The sequence below is a fragment of the Protopterus annectens genome, chromosome 2.part2, assembly GCF_019279795.1.
Source record: "Protopterus annectens isolate FY-2018-M chromosome 2.part2, PAN1.0, whole genome shotgun sequence".
NCBI lineage: Eukaryota > Metazoa > Chordata > Ceratodontiformes > Protopteridae > Protopterus > Protopterus annectens.
In genome coordinates, this window is record NC_056730.1 from 893,732,093 (window position 1) to 893,743,312 (window position 11,220).

The window sequence follows — 11,220 nt, forward strand, 5'->3', positions numbered from 1 at the left end:
CGGGGCTAACACTGACTCTGAGAGTTACCTTGGGCTTTTGGTTTGGTTTGTATGGTTGTATGTAAGCAATGGTTTTGACTGTAATTTAATTCGTTTTATTTTTTTTTATTTTTACACCAATTGTCAGGCTAATTTTAATTGGATCCTAGGAGTAAACTAGCAAATGTAGTCAATAAGGAAGGAGCGAAATTACTTTACCAAATTAAAAAGTAAATGCTTGGGACTGGAACACTGTATGAGTGTAAGACTAATTCAAAGTAGTATAGTCCAAACTAGTGGCAACTGGCTAGATCCCTTCACTGTTGTTGTGCATACACCATTAAGCCTCAACAGTTTACAAAAACTAAATTGTAGTTCACCTATTACAATTGAAAAGCTGGAGGGAGTCTGGTTCTTGCTTTCCAGAGGTTTTACTTAGTTAAGATAGCCAGCTTCAGTGGCAAAGGTAGAAATTGCTTTATGCAGTGAATCCCAGGTTGGGGGGGGGGGTCACTCAGGAAAGAAACCCGTGCAAACTGAAAAATAAAGGTAAATAAGGCAGAATTAGTGCAAAAGTTACAAGAATGTGAAGTGGAGAGCATGCAAGGAATAGAGCTGGAGAGTAAAATTAATTATATTGCATACATTATAATTAAAATTGATTATAGTGCATACAGTATCAGCTCTGTAAAACCACAGACTAACAGCAGTAACATACAGCCTCTAGGTCCAGTGATAACAGCTGTATACTTCAGTGAATACACACAGGATATAATGCACAAAGCAAAGTATGGTTGTTTTAGGACAATGATTCTAGAGCTATGTTATTCAGTATGAACTAACAGTAACATGAACTGCGTTCACTTAGCCTTCTTTAAAAGCAATTATAAAGTCCAGCCTGTAAGTCTTCTAAGTACAGTAGCATGCCATAGGAATGCTTACAAAAGTAATCAGAACTTGAATGACCTCTGCAAAACAGTTAGCAGGGTGCCTGTCAGATATTCAACAATTAAAAAACAACAAGATAAAAAAACAAGCAGTTTGTAAGTTAGAACACTAGCTAGCTCTCAAAACATATAGGAGTTCTGAACAGCAGTTACTAAATAAATCCTCTGTTATCAAATTTGTAGTCAGCAAGTCAAACAACAAAACAGCAATCGTGTCTATAACACATTTTACTATATTTACTGAGATGCAGTTATAGTTGTCATGGTCATTCAGTAGTTTCATCATTTGCTGGATGTAAAATTCCCTATCCATAATCACAATTCCTCCACCTTTACCTGCGGGTCTAATTTCCACTGAATGCATTTACCTCAGGTCATATGAAGCATCAGATTCTTCTTTACTCAAGTTATAAAAGACAGCTCTTCTGTATGAATTAAATGCTTCTCTTATTTTTTCTCATATACTGACACATAAGCTTCTACCATAGGATGTAATTTAGGTACAAAGGTACTGGATTTTTTAAAAATATTCACATTGTCAGCCATCTGTCCTTTAATCATAGTTTTTAAAGTTAAGTTGTGACCAAATAACTTAAGTTCTTTAAGAATGTCAACTAACACAGTTCTCTGGGCTGGAGTAAAGGACAGCCCTTTATTCAAAAGTGATATGTGCATCAGTTTGTGTTAAAGATGAAAGATTTATTACCAGACTTTTGTGTTCTTGCTGCGGCTTACCATTGTGCTCTTTGTTGCTTCTGTGTTTGGTATCTGCCTGACTCGGCCCTTCCTTCCTCTGCTCCTTCATCTGCTTTTTATCGGTAGAGCATTAATTAGTGTGAAAGGTATCATTTGAGTTCCTGATGTTCCCTTCTGTTGCATGGAAAAAGGGGGATTCTCATTAGATAGGTTTCTGTTATATTCTTCTTGCTACTTCTTGTATTTATATCCTTTGGTTTTACTGTTGACTGCTGCTCAGCAGGAGTTACTGGTAAACTCTGTGTTTCCTCAGTGTTAGTGGCTGTAGCCACTCCCTCTTCAGTTATTTGGCTTCTCGTTGATGGTTGTGTGTTGTCTATCACAAAAGGGGCTGGGTTTACAGGCTGGTCTGCTGTGGTAGTAAAAGGTTTGGGACATGAAAAAAACAGCATCGGATTGAAAATCATTCATATCCCTTTGAAGCTTTTTCAGCTTTGTATTCTGTAATCTTTTCTCATAGCTGGATATGCTTTCAAAGAGAGTATCTAACTTGTCACCAATAATGCTATTTGTAAAATTAGTGCACAGATCGATCTGCAGAACCTTCAGTTCATTTGCAAGTTCCCTTTCTTCAGGTAAAAAATAAGTTCATGTAGTCATAGCTTAACTGCAAATTAAGCTGCTGCCATTTCTTCAGGAGGTCAGGGAAAGCATCACCATAAGTTGGCATAGTTAGAACTCTCAACCTCTGGGAACAATTTTATATCTTAAGCAGGCTTCCAAATTGAATTTCTGCCATTGGAGCCTTGTATACTTATATAACTTGTTTTCAAAGGCTATAAATTTGTCTTTGAAGTGCATTTGTGCCCCATCATCCACATCAACAGAATATTCATCAGAAAAAACTGGTCTCTCAACCAGTGGGTTTACCTCCATGCTAAGGAGTCTACTAAACATTCCATTCCATTGTGAGTGTTGGTATTCCCATTTGGATTGTAATTCAGTTTCATACCCTTCTGCCATGTTCTGGTCCTGATGTTCACAGAAAGTATGGGAAAGTAAGGGAAATATATATCAAAGAAGGCATGGGATGTTTTATTAAGTCTGATGAAGCGACCTGGAAGGTCGTGAAAGGGCTCAATTTGTCCTTGCAATAAAGAATTTTCCTTCTACTGTGGCAGTTCGACTTTTTATACATACTACTGGCTCTGAGGTGAAGACTGAGCTGTTCATCTGGTACCTGTGTTTTTGTCTTTCTCTAAAAGTTATTGTATTCTGAAAGCATGCAATCTATTTTTCACATCTGGGAGGGAAATAAATAGAAAGACTAGAGCAGACAGCAATTAGTGTAAGTAGGAGCAAAGGCAGCAACATGTGTCTCAGGATGGATAACCTTAATTTTAGGTTAGGTAATGTCTATGTGTGTGCAGGCATCAATTTGGGACAACTGTTCCTATCCAGAGGGTTAAACATAATTTTGAAGATGTACATGGGGGGTTTGTGAATTTGTTTTAAGTTAAAAGGTTATGGGGTATTCTGGGGGGGTTAGCTTAATGTTTGACAGTTTTCATTTAAACAAAAAGTCTTGTAAAATGTGACATTGGTTCAAATGGAGATGACAAAAAACAACTGTATAAAAGATCAACCTGCCAAACATTAGGGGGTGCATGTAACACAAAAGCTGGAAATGGACATATAAAAAGCTGTCATATATATATATATATATATATATATATATATATATATATATATATATATATATATTTATACACACAGGTGGGAATAACAACTTCTTTATCATAATGGTTACATTGTCCATATTAGTTTGGAATATGAATGGCCTCACAAGTAAAGACAAAAAGGAAACAGTAATGAATTATATTAAGAAATGCAGAGTGCAAATAGCAATGTCACAGCAGACACATTTAGAAAGAAGTGAAAATGTGAATTTCATATAGAAAGGATTTCATGAGGGATATTCAACAGCATATAATGGACAAAGGAAAAGGGGAGTACTTATATTAATTGTCACAAGAGCTCCAACAGTGATAGAAGAGGAAAAAAATATAATAATGGTAAATTTGTGGTAGCAAGGGGCTACTGGCAAGGGGGGGAGGAAAATGCTGGCATGTATTTATATTTTAGCTAAACCTGCTATTATGGAGCTTAAGAAAATTTTGGGAGAAATAATCAGCTTTCAGCAGGGAATACTACTTATAGGTGGGGGACTGGAATTTGATTTGTAATAGTGAGGATGTATTTGGGAGACCTGGAAGGGAAAATGTAACAAAAGAGGACAGATTTCTGTAGAAATTTATGAAAATATTTGGTAGAGAAGATGTGAATTTGGTAATAGGAGTTCGGTGAGACTTTATATATTATTCCCCAAGGAACAATAACTGGGATAGACTTGACAGAAATTACAGTTTACTGGAACATGTGCATTAAATTGGAAGCTTTGACACACATCTAATAACTATTTCAGATCATGTAACAGCTAAGATAAAAATGCAGGGCACTGAAGTAAAATTGAGACACTGGAGCTGCTCCATCTACCTATTAAAAATAAATTCATTTAAGTAATGGGTAGTGGAAATTATTTGAGAATTATTAGAGAAGATAGAAATTTCTTCATAAGTTATAGCTAGTGAGTGGGATAAATGAAACTGGAGTTTAAAAATAAGGTAGAAATAAAAGAAAAAGAAAGATGGTTATGAGGTAACAGGAATTACTTAGAGAGGCTGACACAGGTAAAAATATTGCAGAAAAGGGGGAATCTCAGGGAACAAGAGGCTCAACTGCAGATGGCTAAACAGAAAATAAGTGAGCATCTAGATAACATGCATGAGTTTAGAAAGATTGCTATTAAATAACTGCTTTTGATAATAACTCCAGAGCACAAAAACTTTTAGCACAACAGCATAGGCAACAGAAGTAGAAACGGCTGTTGCCAAACTTAAAGAGCCTATGACAAGAAAAATAACCAGAGATACTGTAGAGAGGTATTAGAGATATTTTGGAAATTTTAAGAAAATTTGTACAAAACAGAAAAATGTGGAAATCAAGTAGTACAAGTGGAAATATTTATGGAAAACTTAAACATGCCAATGTTAGAGGTAGATGAGGCTCAACAATTACCACTTACAATAAGAGCTTTGAGAAAAATGGTGACATACAATCAAGCTGCAGGAAAGTCTCCAGGAACAGACTGCATTTGTGTGGAAGTTTGGAAGCTAGGAGAAGAGAAAGTGATAAGGATCTGGAAGGTTTTGTTTAACAGTATTTTTTAAAACAGAGAAAACACCAACATCCTGGAAGAAAGCTGCAGCAGCTGTAAAGAAGGTAAAGACACATCAGACACAACTTCATATAGGCCCATTTCATTTTAAACAATGACTATAAAGTGTTTATGTCTATAATAGCTAAATAATGGCAAAGAAATTGTCAACATTAATAGAAATGGATCAATATTGTTTTGTGGAAGGGTGCAAACATTTGCCAACATTAAAAGAACAATGACGACCACGAGGGATGTAGAAAGTAAGAAGATACTGCTGTTAGTGGGTCTTGATGAAGTGAGAGTATCCCACACAGTAAGATGGGATTTTATGAGGAAGGCAATGGAAGCATCTACATTCCCTGATAAAATAACAGGGTTATTTAGTTTAGGAGGATGTATGAGGAATCAGAGGCAAATATTAAAGTAGGAGGGCTCCTTTCTGACAAGTTGTGTCTGAACTGGGCAGCCATGCAGGGGTGTCCTCTTTCCTCTTTGTTATTTGCTTTATATTTTGAACCATTGGCAAAGAAAACAAGGGACTCAGAAACTCAAGGATATTACTGGTATAGTAATCAAGAAAAGTTGGCTTTATTTGCAAACAGCAGTATTTTGTACGTGATAAACCAGAAAATGACATCTCAGTGTTGTGGGGTATCTTGAGACAGTTTCATGTTTTTTTGGGATATAAAATTAATGAAGACAAAACAAAGGTACTGCTGTAAACTGTGCAGGCATGCATGAATCAGTCCAGCAATATCCATTTTTATAGGGACATCATATAATGAAATATTTAGAAGTATGGATTAAAAAGGATTTTTTATGGCAGTTAAGTATATGTTGGAAGAGACTAAATGAAAAATTTTTATTTACTTTTATTTTATTTATCCTTTGATGACCAGGTTAGTCTCTCCAGGCTAGTAGCCTCTTTTCAAGGGGAGACCAAAGGTGGTATTTATACTATTAGGGGAAATTTGGCCAGGCCATCGGGAAATTCCCCTGATTGTCATTGTTGTGAGTGGGACCCATTTTTGAAGAGGACCTCATGTTTCTGTTCCAGGTTCAGAGGTGGCCTGTTGAAACAGGGAGGCAGATGGAGAGAGAGAAGGAGATGATAGAGTACTGAAAGAAATGAAGGAGAAACTAAATATCGAAAAAGAAGAAAGTGTACAGGACTAGGAGAAAATGTTTCAAACAAACCTGTTTGACGGAGATGACTTCAGCAAATGATGAATGTATAATTACAGCCCTCCAGTCAGGAGGGTTGCAGGATGATTTACTTAGACATAGGTGGCAGAAGGTTATGGGTTTATATTGAAACATCGAACGCTTAAAACAGCGAATGATGTTTCATCTACCCTTTTTCAGCGAAAGCTGAAAATGTCGACACCACAGAACAGTGATTTCTTTCCTAGGGAACGAAATCGCTGTTCCAACCAAAAAAAAAAAAAAAAAATCAGTAAACACTTCCAAACACATACACACACACACCTTAACCCTAATTGCACCCCCCAAAAATACAAAGAACAGCTGAAAACACATTTGCACGTAACCCAACCATACATCTAATGAAAAAAAAAAGTAAACATTTTAATACATATGCACTTACCATAACCCGTACCCTAACCCTAAGGTCAGTAACTGTTGCACATTCATGTAAACAGTTCCAAACACATGCACACTTACCTTAACCCTAATTCTACCCCCCCAAAACAAAAGAAACAGCTTAAAACACATATCCACTTAACTCAACCGTACATCTAATGCAAAAAACAAAAAAGGTGCACTTACCTTAACCCACACCCTGACCCTAAGGTCAGTAACTCTTGCACATTTACCCTCGGGAGCTATACCGGACAAGGGATCACACTACAGTGCAGAACATGGCAAAGCAATGAAGTGGTCAAGCAACTTCTTTCCCAGGGAAAGAATTCACTGAACAGCCACTTTGCTGTTTTCCCTGTTTGCTCTTTATGTGTCGACGAAAACGCATTCGACAAAATGCATTTTTGTCTTTCTAATAGGAATCCAAGGTGAGAGGGGCACTTATTGATCTAAAAAGGGCAATTTTTTATAGCTATTTAATACCACAACATAGGTTCACTAACTTCACTTGGAGGACATTTAAAGCTTAGCCAATTCCCTTTTGGGGCTTGAATTAACATTTTCTGATTGGTCTTTCCTATCCCATGGCTGATAATTGTATATTAGCCCTAGACAGAATAACTGTGATTATACCATAGATAATTTGAGGAGACCCATGTAAGGGATGCAGCATTTAGGAACTGCTTCTATCCATTAGTGGCATGAGGGGCAGTCCTGGAGTACATTGTCTATTACCCATCCTTAGATCCAAATTGCATTTGAATTTGGACGGATGAGCTTTGTTTTATTTTTACAGATAGTCTGTTCTGGAACAGTGGTAGCATCTGTGATATATATCCATCTCTCCACAACATTCAATTTAGATAACTGGACTGAGTACTTCTGATGCCATTTGACTTGCTGATGTTCAGAAGGTCCATCTGTATTAGGTCGGAGGATGCCTTGTATGCCAAACATGTCACCTCTAAGCACTCTGTAGGATACTGAGTAAAGTAATAAATCTTTTGAAGTGGTCCAGCAAGGCCTACTGTTTAAGACTTGTATCCTTTTAGTAAGGTATCTATGCAGGTATTCCAACAGTTTCATGGGGATGGACAGATACATGAAAAAGTGGGCATTATACAAAATGATTGCCCTAATGAGAGCTTTGTAAAGGGGGACAACAACATCTCTAGATCTAGTCACAATTTGTTTATAAGCTGTGTAATATAGAAAGGCTTTCTTATAACTCTGGGCACATGTTGGTCAAACGTTAGGCCACTGTACACACAAGTTCCCAAATGCCAAACAGTTGGGTCAGTTCTCAGAGGGCATTGTTATGATTTTGACACCAGTTATTATTTGGGACAAACCTTCCTGTATGATGGCTAAGCCATTTGGGGATTCAATAACTGCTTCTAGCTTGCAGTCATCTCACTTCCTTTTACTTTTGAGATGTATATACCAAACAGAAAAAGTCTCAGCACTGAACCCATTGGTGACTGGTCTCTTCCCCTATTTTGATCTCCTACATCCTGCGAGCAAGTTGGCAATCCAGCTAGTGATGCAAGTGTTTGCTCCTACATGATTCATCTTTTGTAGTCCACCTGAGTAGGGGATTGTGTCAAAAGGCTTGGTCAGATGAAGGTAATGTGGTGTGAATTATTATACCTTCATCCATTGCTTTGGTAACAAGGGCAATGCTTAAAATTTGCCCAGGATTTTGGGCCTTTCACACTTTCCTCTGGCTGTTTTCAAACACATTTTTAGGGCTATGCATACATGTATCCATTCTTTGATTCACCTTCCTGATTGTATTAAATTATATTCCTTGTATAATACAGCACCAGTTGTTAGAATGTGTTTTAAATGTGTAGTTTTGGACAATCTTCTAGTAAGCAATGAAACCAAATGTATGAATCAATAATGACAAAACTACCTATTTCAGAAAATTTCAACCATAAAAGGCCACTCAAACGTCTGTCATTACAATCCACCAATATCAGCAAATATACAAAATCTCTACAGAAGTAAGTCATCTAAATAATTCCACATTAAAGGGATTTCTAACTAATGAACAGGTTGCTGCTAAGAAACAACTTTATATTTAATTGTTTCATCTACAAATAAAGTGGCTGTTCACCTTGAAGAATAAATTGCCTATGTTACATTACAAAAATGATAAGCTGGTAATATTGCAATAGGGAATAGATGGCAAACTGATGACAGGTTCATAGTTACTAGATAACTCCTCCAAAAGAGGGCATTCACAGGACTGCAGCATCCACTCCCTTTAAAGTACAACACAGTACAGTATCAGCAATCCATCTACATACTCTGGGAGTAGAACCCATAGCCTTCTGCATCAAAAGTAAGGCTATTACTTGTTGTGCTACTAACAATGCAAACAGACTTGGAACAAGCAGCACTAAACTTATCTTCCCTTGAAGCTCTCAACGCCTTGAACATTTTTTATTTAACATTTGTTTACCAGGAAAGTCTGATTTGGAACAAAGACAATTTTCAGCCGAGGCCCAGGGAGAAATGCTCCAGATGCATGTCTTTGTAACATGGGAGGAAACCCACACAAACACAGGGAGGACATACAGACTCTGCACAGACAGCAGCCTAGCCAAAAATCAAACCAGGGAACCTCTTATTGTGACACAACACTACCGTGGCATCACCCACTTGACACAACTAAATCTCTCAATTTCACAGCAAAAGAAATCTGGAAAAAGCCAAAATTTATTTGGGGGGTGGTGTGGGGTGGGGGGCGCAAAGGCCTAAAACCAGGGACACATTTTAAATATTGCTTGTATAATCTTAGAAAGTTGCTGAAATAGTGTTTTTTGTTACCAATGTGTTTCCAAAAAAAGATAGAAAGACTAAAACTTAAAGGGCTAACTTTATTTAGTGAATTCCATTATCACTGATTTGCCATAAAACTGCAATATTTAAGAGGAACAGACCAATGTATGTGAAAATCTAGACAGCTGAGAGCTATGGACTTTGTGGTGGTGTGGGCAAAGAATGCCGGCTGTTTTACATAAGGCTCAGGGTTAGAGCCTAGGCAATCCTAACCACCAGTCATAAGTAATTGGGGTATTTCACACACACACACACACACACACACACACACACACACACACACACACACACACACACACACACACACACACACACACTTTCCAGTAATGCCTTCTCACACACACACTAAAGCTTTAGCTTTCAAGTTTCATGGCCGACATCTACCTTCATCCTGTATAAAGCTTTAGCTTTCAAGTAATGCCGTCTCACTGTAAAAAGCTTTAGCTTTCAAGTTTCAAGGTCAACATCTACCTTCATCTCACAATTACATAGCTCTTTATGTTTTTTATCACACTAGATGAACTAACCCGAGCTTTATCAAAGCATAACAGAAGTCAGAAGTAGGAAGCAAACATACAGTGTAGGCCAAGCATTCCATAAACGATACAGACATGAATAATCAGTACTATAACACGGTGCTGCTAAATTATATGCAGTCTCATCAACATAAATAGCAGCAGCGTTAGAGCGCTAGAGCTAATTAAGACTCAACAGACATAGCATAAGTGGTCAGTTGTCCTTGCCTGTTTTATATGTTCTCAAGCAATCTCACAAACTACCTGTATCAACCATACTCAATATCTTATTTAAAATCAATACGAAACATTATAAATCAAGTTATTTTTTTGGAAAGCAAGTTGTTTACTCCATAACTATATCAGGTGCTTTTTCTGTGAGAAAGATCAATTGAAAGATACAAACATATTTTTGCACTCTATTAAGCAAGTCAAGTATTTCAAAAAAAGTACAGTTGTGGATACCTTAACTTCTCTACTTGAGATTTCTGGGCAAAGCTAAATATAACGAGTAACAAAGGCTCAGAATAAGGGACATTTTTAAATACTTCTCTATTTTACTTAAGTTAATAGATTAAAATTTTTGCATCAACATGCATTTTCACCTAAAGTAAAACAGTGCACCAGCTAATCACCTAAAGTAAAACGGAGCACCAGCTAATCACCTAAATTAAACAAGAGAGCACCAGCTAATCACCTAAAGTAAAAAACAGAGCACCAGCTAATCACATAAAGTAAACAATGGAGCTCTTCAGCAAATAAATGAGGTAAACAGAGCCTTAAGCTTACCGTGGGCGTTGCCTTAAGTAAACAGAGCAGCCTTGCTGTGGGTGTTGAGTGTTAACACACCGGAGCAGCTTCAGTAAATGGAGCCTTAGTGTTGAGTCTGGCAGTAATGATGTGATCAGGCGCACTTTTGTGTTTAAATTCAATGCATGCGTGCGTCCTCCATGTCGTTACAGCTGTAAAATTGGGGGGGGTCGCTCCCTCCCCCTCACCCTATGGTTCCTGCGCCTATGTACTTAGACAAATAGTGGTGCAGAGTGAGTCAGAAAATGAAGCAGATGTTTCCTGGGGGGACATTATGGAGAAAATACAAAAGTAGTATGCAGAGACAATCCTAAAGAATAGTGGTGAGATGATAAAGAAGACATATGCAGAGTATAAGTAAAAGAAGGCAAAAGTGGAGTAGCAGAAAAGAAGGCAGAAGAAAATGAAAAACGGATGTACATGGTAAGGATTCAAAGTAAAGAGAGAAATGGACAGGTATGAAATGTGACACAATTTAATAACTTCTTTGGGTGCAAAAGGACATGAGGTAGAGCATTTATTCTTACTAACAAAGAAACAT

General features: G+C 37.3%; 1 long non-coding RNA gene across 1 annotated transcript; it reads left to right on the plus strand.

The window, feature by feature from the left end:
- The first annotated feature begins 404 nt into the window (after positions 1-404).
- LOC122796050 lies at positions 405-10,989 on the plus strand. Its single transcript, XR_006363906.1, has 3 exons — positions 405-417; positions 6,059-6,064; positions 10,904-10,989. It is a non-coding gene; the product is annotated as an uncharacterized LOC122796050 (long non-coding RNA).
- The last annotated feature ends 231 nt before the right edge of the window (positions 10,990-11,220 follow it).